Here is a 14,599-nt window from a genome sequence, read left to right on the forward strand (position 1 = left end):
GTTGAGTCTATGGACAATGCTGAGTCTATGGACAGCGTTGAGTCTATGGGCAGTGTTGAGTATATGAGCAATGCTGAGTCTGTGGGCAGTGTTGAGTCTATGAGCCGCGTTGAGTCTATGGGCAGTGTTGAGTCTATGGGCAGTGTTGAGTCTATGGGCAGTGTTGAGTCTGTGGTGCAGTGCTGAGTCTATGGTCAGTGTTGAGTCTATGGGCAATGCTGAGCCTATGGGCAGCGTTGAGTCTATGGACAATGTTGAGTCTATGGGCAGTGCTGAGTCTATGGGCAGTGCTGAGTCTATGGGCAGCGTTCAGTCTATGGGCAATGCTGAGCCTATGGGCAGCGTTGAGTCTATGGACAATGCTGAGTCTATGGACAGCGTTGAGTCTATGGGCAGTGTTGAGTATATGAGCAATGCTGAGTCTGTGGGCAGTGTTGAGTCTATGAGCCGCGTTGAGTCTATGGGCAGTGTTGAGTCTATGGGCAGTGTTGAGTCTATGGGCAGTGTTGAGTCTGTGGTGCAGTGCTGAGTCTATGGGCAGTGTTGAGTCTATGGGCAATGCTGAGTCTGTGGGCAGTGTTGAGTCTATGAGCCGCGTGGAGTCTATGGGCAGTGTTGAGTCTATGGGCAGTGTTGAGTCTATGGGCAGTGTTGAGTCTGTGGTGCAGTGCTGAGTCTATCGGCAGTGTTGAGTCTGTGGTGCAGTATTGAGTCTATGGGCAGTGTTGAGTCTATGGTGCAGTGCTGAGTCTATGGGCAGTGTTGAGTCTATGGGCAGTGCTGAGTCTATGGTGCAGTGCTGAGTCTATGGGCAGCGTTGAGTCTATGGGCAGTGTTGAGTCTATGGGCAGTGTTGAGTCTATGGTGCAGTGTTGAGTCTATGGGCAGCGTTGAGTCTATGGGCAGTGCTGAGTCTATGGGCAGTGTTGAGTCTATGAACAATGCTGAGTCTATGGGCAGTGTTGAGTCTATGGGCAGTGTTGAGTCTATGGGCAGTGTTGAGTCTATGGGCAGTGTTGAGTCTATGGGCAGTGTTGAGTCTATGGGGTGTGTTGAGTCTATGGGCAGTGTTGAGTCTATGGGCAGTGTTGAGTCTATGGGCAGTGTTGAGTCTATGGGCAGTGCTGAGTCTATTGGCAGCGTTGAGTCTATGGGCAGCGTTGAGTCTATGGGCTGTGCTGAGTCTATGGGCAGTGCTGAGTCTATGGGCAGTGTTGATTCTATGGGCAGTGTTGAGTCTGTGGTGCAGTGCTGAGTCTATGGGCAGTGTTGAGTCTGTGGTGCAGTATTGAGTCTATGGGCAGTGTTGAGTCTATGGTGCAGTGCTGAGTCTATGGGCAGTGTTGAGTCTATGGGCAGTGCTGAGTCTATGGTGCAGTGCTGAGTCTATTGGCAGCGTTGAGTCTATGGGCAGTGTTGAGTCTATGGGCAGTGTTGAGTCTATGGTGCAGTGTTGAGTCTATGGGCAGCGTTGAGTCTATGGGCAGTGCTGAGTCTATGGGCAGTGTTGAGTCTATGAACAATGCTGAGTCTATGGGCAGTGTTGAGTCTATGGGTGGTGTTAGTCTATGGGCAGTGCTGAGTCTATGGGCAGTGTTGAGTCTATGGGCAATGCTGAGTCTATGGGCAGCATTGAGTCTATGGACAATGCTGTGTCTATGGGCAGTGCTGAGTCTATGGGCAGTGTTGAGTCTATGGGCAGTGTTGAGTCTATGGGCAGTGCTGAGCCTATGGGCAGCGTTGAGTCTATGGACAATGCTGAGTCTATGGGCAGCGTTGAGTCTATGGGCAGTGTTGAGTCTATGGGCAGTGCTGAGTCTATGGGCAGTGTTGAGTCTATTGGCAGTGTTGAGTCTATGGGCAGTGTTGAGTCTATGGGCAGTGCTGAGTCTATGGGCAGTGCTGAGTCTCTGGGCAGTGTTGAGTCAATGGGCAGTGTTGAGCCTATGGGCAGCGTTGAGTCTATGGACAATGCTGAGTCTATGGACAGCGTTGAGTCTATGGGCAGTGTTGAGTCTATGAGCAATGCTGAGTCTGTGGGCAGTGTTGAGTCTATGAGCCGCGTTGAGTCTATGGGCAGTGTTGAGTCTATGGGCAGTGTTGAGTCTATGGGCAGTGTTGAGTCTGTGGTGCAGTGCTGAGTCTATGGGCAGTGTTGAGTCTATGGGCAATGCTGAGTCTGTGGGCAGTGTTGAGTCTATGAGCCGCGTGGAGTCTATGGGCAGTGTTGAGTCTATGGGCAGTGTTGAGTCTATGGGCAGTGTTGAGTCTGTGGTGCAGTGCTGAGTCTATGGGCAGTGTTGAGTCTGTGGTGCAGTATTGAGTCTATGGGCAGTGCTGAGTCTATGGTGCAGTGCTGAGTCTATGGGCAGTGTTGAGTCTATGGGCAGTGCTGAGTCTATGGTGCAGTGCTGAGTCTATGGGCAGCGTTGAGTCTATGGGCAGTGTTGAGTCTATGGGCAGTGTTGAGTCTATGGTGCAGTGTTGAGTCTATGGGCAGCGTTGAGTCTATGGGCAGTGCTGAGTCTATGGGCAGTGTTGAGTCTATGAACAATGCTGAGTCTATGGGCAGTGTTGAGTCTATGGGCAGTGTTGAGTCTATGGGCAGTGTTGAGTCTATGGGCAGTGTTGAGTCTATGGGCAGTGTTGAGTCTATGGGGTGTGTTGAGTCTATGGGCAGTGTTGAGTCTATGGGCAGTGTTGAGTCTATGGGCAGTGTTGAGTCTATGGGCAGTGCTGAGTCTATGGGCAGTGTTGAGTCTGTGGTGCAGTGTTGAGTCTATGGGCAGTGCTGAGTCTATGGACAATGCTGAGTCTATGGGCAGTGTTGAATCTATGGGCAGTGTTGAGTCTATGGGCAGTGCTGAGTCTATGGGCAGTGTTGAGTCTGTGGTGCAGTGTTGAGTCTATGGGCAGTGCTGGGTCTATGGACAATGCTGAGTCTATGGGCAGCGTTGAGTCTATGGGCAGTGTTGAATCTATGGGCAGTGTTGAGTCTATGGGCAGTGCTGAGTCTATGGGCAGCGTTGAGTCTATGGACAATGCTGAGTCTATGGGCAGTGCTGAGTCTATGGGCAGTGTTGAGTCTATGGGCAGTGTTGAGTCTATGGGCAGTGCTGAGCCTATAGGCAGTGTTGAGTCTATGGGCAGTTTTGAGTCAATGGGCAGTGCTGAGTCTATGGGCAGCGTTGAGTCTATGGGCAGTGCTGAGTCTATGGGCAGCGTTGAGTCTGTGGGCAGTGCTGAGTCTATGGGCAGTGCTGAGTCTATGGGCAGCGTTGAGTCTATGGGCAGTGTTGAGTCTATGGGCAGTGCTGAGTCTATGGGCAGTGCTGAGTCTATGGGCAGCGTTCAGTCTATGGGCAATGCTGAGCCTATGGGCAGCGTTGAGTCTATGGACAATGCTGAGTCTATGGACAGCGTTGAGTCTATGGGCAGTGTTGAGTATATGAGCAATGCTGAGTCTGTGGGCAGTGTTGAGTCTATGAGCCGCGTTGAGTCTATGGGCAGTGTTGAGTCTATGGGCAGTGTTGAGTCTATGGGCAGTGTTGAGTCTGTGGTGCAGTGCTGAGTCTATGGTCAGTGTTGAGTCTATGGGCAATGCTGAGTCTGTGGGCAGTGTTGAGTCTATGAGCCGCGTGGAGTCTATGGGCAGTGTTGAGTCTATGGGCAGTGTTGAGTCTATGGGCAGTGTTGAGTCTGTGGTGCAGTGCTGAGTCTATCGGCAGTGTTGAGTCTGTGGTGCAGTATTGATTCTATGGGCAGTGTTGAGTCTATGGTGCAGTGCTGAGTCTATGGGCAGTGTTGAGTCTATGGGCAGTGCTGAGTCTATGGTGCAGTGCTGAGTCTATGGGCAGCGTTGAGTCTATGGGCAGTGTTGAGTCTATGGGCAGTGTTGAGTCTATGGTGCAGTGTTGAGTCTATGGGCAGCGTTGAGTCTATGGGCAGTGCTGAGTCTATGGGCAGTGTTGAGTCTATGAACAATGCTGAGTCTATGGGCAGTGTTGAGTCTATGGGCAGTGTTGAGTCTATGGGCAGTGTTGAGTCTATGGGCAGTGTTGAGTCTATGGGCAGTGTTGAGTCTATGGGGTGTGTTGAGTCTATGGGCAGTGTTGAGTCTATGGGCAGTGTTGAGTCTATGGGCAGTGCTGAGTCTATGGGCAGTGTTGAGTCTGTGGTGCAGTGTTGAGTCTATGGGCAGTGCTGAGTCTATGGACAATGCTGAGTCTATGGGCAGTGTTGAATCTATGGGCAGTGTTGAGTCTATGGGCAGTGCTGAGTCTATGGGCAGTGTTGAGTCTGTGGTGCAGTGTTGAGTCTATGGGCAGTGCTGAGTCTATGGACAATGCTGAGTCTATGGGCAGCGTTGAGTCTATGGGCAGTGTTGAATCTATGGGCAGTGTTGAGTCTATGGGCAGTGCTGAGTCTATGGGCAGCGTTGAGTCTATGGACAATGCTGAGTCTATGGGCAGTGCTGAGTCTATGGGCAGTGTTGAGTCTATGGGCAGTGTTGAGTCTATGGGCAGTGCTGAGCCTATAGGCAGTGTTGAGTCTATGGGCAGTTTTGAGTCAATGGGCAGTGCTGAGTCTATGGGCAGCGTTGAGTCTATGGGCAGTGCTGAGTCTATGGGCAGCGTTGAGTCTGTGGGCAGTGCTGAGTCTATGGGCAGTGCTGAGTCTATGGGCAGCGTTGAGTCTATGGGCAGTGTTGAGTCTATGGGCAGTGCTGAGTCTATGGGCAGTGCTGAGTCTATGGGCAGCGTTCAGTCTATGGGCAATGCTGAGCCTATGGGCAGCGTTGAGTCTATGGACAATGCTGAGTCTATGGACAGCGTTGAGTCTATGGGCAGTGTTGAGTATATGAGCAATGCTGAGTCTGTGGGCAGTGTTGAGTCTATGAGCCGCGTTGAGTCTATGGGCAGTGTTGAGTCTATGGGCAGTGTTGAGTCTATGGGCAGTGTTGAGTCTGTGGTGCAGTGCTGAGTCTATGGGCAGTGTTGAGTCTATGGGCAATGCTGAGTCTGTGGGCAGTGTTGAGTCTATGAGCCGCGTGGAGTCTATGGGCAGTGTTGAGTCTATGGGCAGTGTTGAGTCTATGGGCAGTGTTGAGTCTGTGGTGCAGTGCTGAGTCTATCGGCAGTGTTGAGTCTGTGGTGCAGTATTGAGTCTATGGGCAGTGTTGAGTCTATGGTGCAGTGCTGAGTCTATGGGCAGTGTTGAGTCTATGGGCAGTGCTGAGTCTATGGTGCAGTGCTGAGTCTATGGGCAGCGTTGAGTCTATGGGCAGTGTTGAGTCTATGGGCAGTGTTGAGTCTATGGTGCAGTGTTGAGTCTATGGGCAGCGTTGAGTCTATGGGCAGTGCTGAGTCTATGGGCAGTGTTGAGTCTATGAACAATGCTGAGTCTATGGGCAGTGTTGAGTCTATGGGCAGTGTTGAGTCTATGGGCAGTGTTGAGTCTATGGGCAGTGTTGAGTCTATGGGCAGTGTTGAGTCTATGGGGTGTGTTGAGTCTATGGGCAGTGTTGAGTCTATGGGCAGTGTTGAGTCTATGGGCAGTGTTGAGTCTATGGGCAGTGCTGAGTCTATTGGCAGCGTTGAGTCTATGGGCAGCGTTGAGTCTATGGGCTGTGCTGAGTCTATGGGCAGTGCTGAGTCTATGGGCAGTGTTGATTCTATGGGCAGTGTTGAGTCTGTGGTGCAGTGCTGAGTCTATGGGCAGTGTTGAGTCTGTGGTGCAGTATTGAGTCTATGGGCAGTGTTGAGTCTATGGTGCAGTGCTGAGTCTATGGGCAGTGTTGAGTCTATGGGCAGCGTTGAGTCTATGGGCAGTGTTGAGTCTATGGGCAGTGTTGAGTCTATGGTGCAGTGTTGAGTCTATGGGCAGCGTTGAGTCTATGGGCAGTGCTGAGTCTATGGGCAGTGTTGAGTCTATGAACAATGCTGAGTCTATGGGCAGTGTTGAGTCTATGGGTGGTGTTAGTCTATGGGCAGTGCTGAGTCTATGGGCAGTGTTGAGTCTATGGGCAATGCTGAGTCTATGGGCAGCATTGAGTCTATGGACAATGCTGTGTCTATGGGCAGTGCTGAGTCTATGGGCAGTGTTGAGTCTATGGGCAGTGTTGAGTCTATGGGCAGTGCTGAGCCTATGGGCAGCGTTGAGTCTATGGACAATGCTGAGTCTATGGGCAGCGTTGAGTCTATGGGCAGTGTTGAGTCTATGGGCAGTGCTGAGTCTATGGGCAGTGTTGAGTCTATAGGCAGTGTTGAGTCTATGGGCAGTGTTGAGTCTATGGGCAGTGCTGAGTCTATGGGCAGTGCTGAGTCTCTGGGCAGTGTTGAGTCAATGGGCAGTGTTGAGCCTATGGGCAGCGTTGAGTCTATGGACAATGCTGAGTCTATGGACAGCGTTGAGTCTATGGGCAGTGTTGAGTCTATGAGCAATGCTGAGTCTATTGGCAGCGTTGAGTCTATGGGCAGCGTTGAGTCTATGGGCTGTGCTGAGTCTATGGGCAGTGCTGAGTCTATGGGCAGTGTTGATTCTATGGGCAGTGTTGAGTCTGTGGTGCAGTGCTGAGTCTATGGGCAGTGTTGAGTCTGTGGTGCAGTATTGAGTCTATGGGCAGTGTTGAGTCTATGGTGCAGTGCTGAGTCTATGGGCAGTGTTGAGTCTATGGGCAGTGCTGAGTCTATGGTGCAGTGCTGAGTCTATGGGCAGCGTTGAGTCTATGGGCAGTGTTGAGTCTATGGGCAGTGTTGAGTCTATGGTGCAGTGTTGAGTCTATGGGCAGCGTTGAGTCTATGGGCAGTGCTGAGTCTATGGGCAGTGTTGAGTCTATGAACAATGCTGAGTCTATGGGCAGTGTTGAGTCTATGGGTGGTGTTAGTCTATGGGCAGTGCTGAGTCTATGGGCAGTGTTGAGTCTATGGGCAATGCTGAGTCTATGGTCAGCATTGAGTCTATGGACAATGCTGTGTCTATGGGCAGTGCTGAGTCTATGGGCAGTGTTGAGTCTATGGGCAGTGTTGAGTCTATGGGCAGTGCTGAGCCTATGGGCAGCGTTGAGTCTATGGACAATGCTGAGTCTATGGGCAGCGTTGAGTCTATGGGCAGTGTTGAGTCTATGGGCAGTGCTGAGTCTATGGGCAGTGTTGAGTCTATAGGCAGTGTTGAGTCTATGGGCAGTGTTGAGTCTATGGGCAGTGCTGAGTCTATGGGCAGTGCTGAGTCTCTGGGCAGTGTTGAGTCAATGGGCAGTGTTGAGCCTATGGGCAGCGTTGAGTCTATGGACAATGCTGAGTCTATGGACAGCGTTGAGTCTATGGGCAGTGTTGAGTCTATGAGCAATGCTGAGTCTGTGGGCAGTGTTGAGTCTATGAGCCGCGTTGAGTCTATGGGCAGTGTTGAGTCTATGGGCAGTGTTGAGTCTATGGGCAGTGTTGAGTCTGTGGTGCAGTGCTGAGTCTATGGGCAGTGTTGAGTCTATGGGCAATGCTGAGTCTGTGGGCAGTGTTGAGTCTATGAGCCGCGTGGAGTCTATGGGCAGTGTTGAGTCTATGGGCAGTGTTGAGTCTATGGGCAGTGTTGAGTCTGTGGTGCAGTGCTGAGTCTATGGGCAGTGTTGAGTCTGTGGTGCAGTATTGAGTCTATGGGCAGTGCTGAGTCTATGGTGCAGTGCTGAGTCTATGGGCAGTGTTGAGTCTATGGGCAGTGCTGAGTCTATGGTGCAGTGCTGAGTCTATGGGCAGCGTTGAGTCTATGGGCAGTGTTGAGTCTATGGGCAGTGTTGAGTCTATGGTGCAGTGTTGAGTCTATGGGCAGCGTTGAGTCTATGGGCAGTGCTGAGTCTATGGGCAGTGTTGAGTCTATGAACAATGCTGAGTCTATGGGCAGTGTTGAGTCTATGGGCAGTGTTGAGTCTATGGGCAGTGTTGAGTCTATGGGCAGTGTTGAGTCTATGGGCAGTGTTGAGTCTATGGGGTGTGTTGAGTCTATGGGCAGTGTTGAGTCTATGGGCAGTGTTGAGTCTATGGGCAGTGTTGAGTCTATGGGCAGTGCTGAGTCTATGGGCAGTGTTGAGTCTGTGGTGCAGTGTTGAGTCTATGGGCAGTGCTGAGTCTATGGACAATGCTGAGTCTATGGGCAGTGTTGAATCTATGGGCAGTGTTGAGTCTATGGGCAGTGCTGAGTCTATGGGCAGTGTTGAGTCTGTGGTGCAGTGTTGAGTCTATGGGCAGTGCTGAGTCTATGGACAATGCTGAGTCTATGGGCAGCGTTGAGTCTATGGGCAGTGTTGAATCTATGGGCAGTGTTGAGTCTATGGGCAGTGCTGAGTCTATGGGCAGCGTTGAGTCTATGGACAATGCTGAGTCTATGGGCAGTGCTGAGTCTATGGGCAGTGTTGAGTCTATGGGCAGTGTTGAGTCTATGGGCAGTGCTGAGCCTATAGGCAGTGTTGAGTCTATGGGCAGTTTTGAGTCAATGGGCAGTGCTGAGTCTATGGGCAGCGTTGAGTCTATGGGCAGTGCTGAGTCTATGGGCAGCGTTGAGTCTGTGGGCAGTGCTGAGTCTATGGGCAGTGCTGAGTCTATGGGCAGCGTTGAGTCTATGGGCAGTGTTGAGTCTATGGGCAGTGCTGAGTCTATGGGCAGTGCTGAGTCTATGGGCAGCGTTCAGTCTATGGGCAATGCTGAGCCTATGGGCAGCGTTGAGTCTATGGACAATGCTGAGTCTATGGACAGCGTTGAGTCTATGGGCAGTGTTGAGTATATGAGCAATGCTGAGTCTGTGGGCAGTGTTGAGTCTATGAGCCGCGTTGAGTCTATGGGCAGTGTTGAGTCTATGGGCAGTGTTGAGTCTATGGGCAGTGTTGAGTCTGTGGTGCAGTGCTGAGTCTATGGGCAGTGTTGAGTCTATGGGCAATGCTGAGTCTGTGGGCAGTGTTGAGTCTATGAGCCGCGTGGAGTCTATGGGCAGTGTTGAGTCTATGGGCAGTGTTGAGTCTATGGGCAGTGTTGAGTCTGTGGTGCAGTGCTGAGTCTATCGGCAGTGTTGAGTCTGTGGTGCAGTATTGAGTCTATAGGCAGTGTTGAGTCTATGGTGCAGTGCTGAGTCTATGGGCAGTGTTGAGTCTATGGGCAGTGCTGAGTCTATGGTGCAGTGCTGAGTCTATGGGCAGCGTTGAGTCTATGGGCAGTGTTGAGTCTATGGGCAGTGTTGAGTCTATGGTGCAGTGTTGAGTCTATGGGCAGCGTTGAGTCTATGGGCAGTGCTGAGTCTATGGGCAGTGTTGAGTCTATGAACAATGCTGAGTCTATGGGCAGTGTTGAGTCTATGGGCAGTGTTGAGTCTATGGGCAGTGTTGAGTCTATGGGCAGTGTTGAGTCTATGGGCAGTGTTGAGTCTATGGGGTGTGTTGAGTCTATGGGCAGTGTTGAGTCTATGGGCAGTGTTGAGTCTATGGGCAGTGTTGAGTCTATGGGCAGTGCTGAGTCTATTGGCAGCGTTGAGTCTATGGGCAGCGTTGAGTCTATGGGCTGTGCTGAGTCTATGGGCAGTGCTGAGTCTATGGGCAGTGTTGATTCTATGGGCAGTGTTGAGTCTGTGGTGCAGTGCTGAGTCTATGGGCAGTGTTGAGTCTGTGGTGCAGTATTGAGTCTATGGGCAGTGTTGAGTCTATGGTGCAGTGCTGAGTCTATGGGCAGTGTTGAGTCTATGGGCAGTGCTGAGTCTATGGTGCAGTGCTGAGTCTATGGGCAGCGTTGAGTCTATGGGCAGTGTTGAGTCTATGGGCAGTGTTGAGTCTATGGTGCAGTGTTGAGTCTATGGGCAGCGTTGAGTCTATGGGCAGTGCTGAGTCTATGGGCAGTGTTGAGTCTATGAACAATGCTGAGTCTATGGGCAGTGTTGAGTCTATGGGTGGTGTTAGTCTATGGGCAGTGCTGAGTCTATGGGCAGTGTTGAGTCTATGGGCAATGCTGAGTCTATGGGCAGCATTGAGTCTATGGACAATGCTGTGTCTATGGGCAGTGCTGAGTCTATGGGCAGTGTTGAGTCTATGGGCAGTGTTGAGTCTATGGGCAGTGCTGAGCCTATGGGCAGCGTTGAGTCTATGGACAATGCTGAGTTTATGGGCAGCGTTGAGTCTATGGGCAGTGTTGAGTCTATGGGCAGTGCTGAGTCTATGGGCAGTGTTGAGTCTATAGGCAGTGTTGAGTCTATGGGCAGTGTTGAGTCTATGGGCAGTGCTGAGTCTATGGGCAGTGCTGAGTCTCTGGGCAGTGTTGAGTCAATGGGCAGTGTTGAGCCTATGGGCAGCGTTGAGTCTATGGACAATGCTGAGTCTATGGACAGCGTTGAGTCTATGGGCAGTGTTGAGTCTGTGGTGCAGTGCTGAGTCTATGGGCAGTGTTGAGTCTATGGGCAATGCTGAGTCTGTGGGCAGTGTTGAGTCTATGAGCCGCGTGGAGTCTATGGGCAGTGTTGAGTCTATGGGCAGTGTTGAGTCTATGGGCAGTGTTGAGTCTGTGGTGCAGTGCTGAGTCTATGGGCAGTGTTGAGTCTGTGGTGCAGTATTGAGTCTATGGGCAGTGCTGAGTCTATGGTGCAGTGCTGAGTCTATGGGCAGTGTTGAGTCTATGGGCAGTGCTGAGTCTATGGTGCAGTGCTGAGTCTATGGGCAGCGTTGAGTCTATGGGCAGTGTTGAGTCTATGGGCAGTGTTGAGTCTATGGTGCAGTGTTGAGTCTATGGGCAGCGTTGAGTCTATGGGCAGTGCTGAGTCTATGGGCAGTGTTGAGTCTATGAACAATGCTGAGTCTATGGGCAGTGTTGAGTCTATGGGCAGTGTTGAGTCTATGGGCAGTGTTGAGTCTATGGGCAGTGTTGAGTCTATGGGCAGTGTTGAGTCTATGGGGTGTGTTGAGTCTATGGGCAGTGTTGAGTCTATGGGCAGTGTTGAGTCTATGGGCAGTGTTGAGTCTATGGGCAGTGCTGAGTCTATGGGCAGTGTTGAGTCTGTGGTGCAGTGTTGAGTCTATGGGCAGTGCTGAGTCTATGGACAATGCTGAGTCTATGGGCAGTGTTGAATCTATGGGCAGTGTTGAGTCTATGGGCAGTGCTGAGTCTATGGGCAGTGTTGAGTCTGTGGTGCAGTGTTGAGTCTATGGGCAGTGCTGAGTCTATGGACAATGCTGAGTCTATGGGCAGCGTTGAGTCTATGGGCAGTGTTGAATCTATGGGCAGTGTTGAGTCTATGGGCAGTGCTGAGTCTATGGGCAGCGTTGAGTCTATGGACAATGCTGAGTCTATGGGCAGTGCTGAGTCTATGGGCAGTGTTGAGTCTATGGGCAGTGTTGAGTCTATGGGCAGTGCTGAGCCTATAGGCAGTGTTGAGTCTATGGGCAGTTTTGAGTCAATGGGCAGTGCTGAGTCTATGGGCAGCGTTGAGTCTATGGGCAGTGCTGAGTCTATGGGCAGCGTTGAGTCTGTGGGCAGTGCTGAGTCTATGGGCAGTGCTGAGTCTATGGGCAGCGTTGAGTCTATGGGCAGTGTTGAGTCTATGGGCAATGCTGAGCCTATGGGCAGCGTTGAGTCTATGGACAATGCTGAGTCTATGGACAGCGTTGAGTCTATGGGCAGTGTTGAGTATATGAGCAATGCTGAGTCTGTGGGCAGTGTTGAGTCTATGAGCCGCGTTGAGTCTATGGGCAGTGTTGAGTCTATGGGCAGTGTTGAGTCTATGGGCAGTGTTGAGTCTGTGGTGCAGTGCTGAGTCTATGGGCAGTGTTGAGTCTATGGGCAATGCTGAGTCTGTGGGCAGTGTTGAGTCTATGAGCCGCGTGGAGTCTATGGGCAGTGTTGAGTCTATGGGCAGTGTTGAGTCTATGGGCAGTGTTGAGTCTGTGGTGCAGTGCTGAGTCTATCGGCAGTGTTGAGTCTGTGGTGCAGTATTGAGTCTATAGGCAGTGTTGAGTCTATGGTGCAGTGCTGAGTCTATGGGCAGTGTTGAGTCTATGGGCAGTGCTGAGTCTATGGTGCAGTGCTGAGTCTATGGGCAGCGTTGAGTCTATGGGCAGTGTTGAGTCTATGGGCAGTGTTGAGTCTATGGTGCAGTGTTGAGTCTATGGGCAGCGTTGAGTCTATGGGCAGTGCTGAGTCTATGGGCAGTGTTGAGTCTATGAACAATGCTGAGTCTATGGGCAGTGTTGAGTCTATGGGCAGTGTTGAGTCTATGGGCAGTGTTGAGTCTATGGGCAGTGTTGAGTCTATGGGCAGTGTTGAGTCTATGGGGTGTGTTGAGTCTATGGGCAGTGTTGAGTCTATGGGCAGTGTTGAGTCTATGGGCAGTGTTGAGTCTATGGGCAGTGCTGAGTCTATTGGCAGCGTTGAGTCTATGGGCAGCGTTGAGTCTATGGGCTGTGCTGAGTCTATGGGCAGTGCTGAGTCTATGGGCAGTGTTGATTCTATGGGCAGTGTTGAGTCTGTGGTGCAGTGCTGAGTCTATGGGCAGTGTTGAGTCTGTGGTGCAGTATTGAGTCTATGGGCAGTGTTGAGTCTATGGTGCAGTGCTGAGTCTATGGGCAGTGTTGAGTCTATGGGCAGTGCTGAGTCTATGGTGCAGTGCTGAGTCTATGGGCAGCGTTGAGTCTATGGGCAGTGTTGAGTCTATGGGCAGTGTTGAGTCTATGGTGCAGTGTTGAGTCTATGGGCAGCGTTGAGTCTATGGGCAGTGCTGAGTCTATGGGCAGTGTTGAGTCTATGAACAATGCTGAGTCTATGGGCAGTGTTGAGTCTATGGGTGGTGTTAGTCTATGGGCAGTGCTGAGTCTATGGGCAGTGTTGAGTCTATGGGCAATGCTGAGTCTATGGGCAGCATTGAGTCTATGGACAATGCTGTGTCTATGGGCAGTGCTGAGTCTATGGGCAGTGTTGAGTCTATGGGCAGTGTTGAGTCTATGGGCAGTGCTGAGCCTATGGGCAGCGTTGAGTCTATGGACAATGCTGAGTCTATGGGCAGCGTTGAGTCTATGGGCAGTGTTGAGTCTATGGGCAGTGCTGAGTCTATGGGCAGTGTTGAGTCTATAGGCAGTGTTGAGTCTATGGGCAGTGTTGAGTCTATGGGCAGTGCTGAGTCTATGGGCAGTGCTGAGTCTCTGGGCAGTGTTGAGTCAATGGGCAGTGTTGAGCCTATGGGCAGCGTTGAGTCTATGGACAATGCTGAGTCTATGGACAGCGTTGAGTCTATGGGCAGTGTTGAGTCTATGAGCAATGCTGAGTCTGTGGGCAGTGTTGAGTCTATGAGCCGCGTTGAGTCTATGGGCAGTGTTGAGTCTATGGGCAGTGTTGAGTCTATGGGCAGTGTTGAGTCTGTGGTGCAGTGCTGAGTCTATGGGCAGTGTTGAGTCTGTGGTGCAGTATTGAGTCTATGGGCAGTGCTGAGTCTATGGTGCAGTGCTGAGTCTATGGGCAGTGTTGAGTCTATGGGCAGTGCTGAGTCTATGGTGCAGTGCTGAGTCTATGGGCAGCGTTGAGTCTATGGGCAGTGTTGAGTCTATGGGCAGTGTTGAGTCTATGGTGCAGTGTTGAGTCTATGGGCAGCGTTGAGTCTATGGGCAGTGCTGAGTCTATGGGCAGTGTTGAGTCTATGAACAATGCTGAGTCTATGGGCAGTGTTGAGTCTATGGGCAGTGTTGAGTCTATGGGCAGTGTTGAGTCTATGGGCAGTGTTGAGTCTATGGGCAGTGTTGAGTCTATGGGGTGTGTTGAGTCTATGGGCAGTGTTGAGTCTATGGGCAGTGTTGAGTCTATGGGCAGTGTTGAGTCTATGGGCAGTGCTGAGTCTATGGGCAGTGTTGAGTCTGTGGTGCAGTGTTGAGTCTATGGGCAGTGCTGAGTCTATGGACAATGCTGAGTCTATGGGCAGTGTTGAATCTATGGGCAGTGTTGAGTCTATGGGCAGTGCTGAGTCTATGGGCAGTGTTGAGTCTGTGGTGCAGTGTTGAGTCTATGGGCAGTGCTGAGTCTATGGACAATGCTGAGTCTATGGGCAGCGTTGAGTCTATGGGCAGTGTTGAATCTATGGGCAGTGTTGAGTCTATGGGCAGTGCTGAGTCTATGGGCAGCGTTGAGTCTATGGACAATGCTGAGTCTATGGGCAGTGCTGAGTCTATGGGCAGTGTTGAGTCTATGGGCAGTGTTGAGTCTATGGGCAGTGCTGAGCCTATAGGCAGTGTTGAGTCTATGGGCAGTTTTGAGTCAATGGGCAGTGCTGAGTCTATGGGCAGCGTTGAGTCTATGGGCAGTGCTGAGTCTATGGGCAGCGTTGAGTCTGTGGGCAGTGCTGAGTCTATGGGCAGTGCTGAGTCTATGGGCAGCGTTGAGTCTATGGGCAGTGTTGAGTCTATGGGCAGTGCTGAGTCTATGGGCAGTGCTGAGTCTATGGGCAGCGTTCAGTCTATGGGCAATGCTGAGCCTATGGGCAGCGTTGAGTCTATGGACAATGCTGAGTCTATGGACAGCGTTGAGTCTATGGGCAGTGTTGAGTATATGAGCAATGCTGAGTCTGTGGGCAGTGTTGAGTCTATGAGCCGCGTTGAGTC

This window comes from Lampetra fluviatilis, chromosome 57 (genome assembly GCF_964198595.1).
Source record: "Lampetra fluviatilis chromosome 57, kcLamFluv1.1, whole genome shotgun sequence".
In the NCBI taxonomy this organism is placed as follows: Eukaryota; Metazoa; Chordata; class Hyperoartia; order Petromyzontiformes; family Petromyzontidae; genus Lampetra; species Lampetra fluviatilis.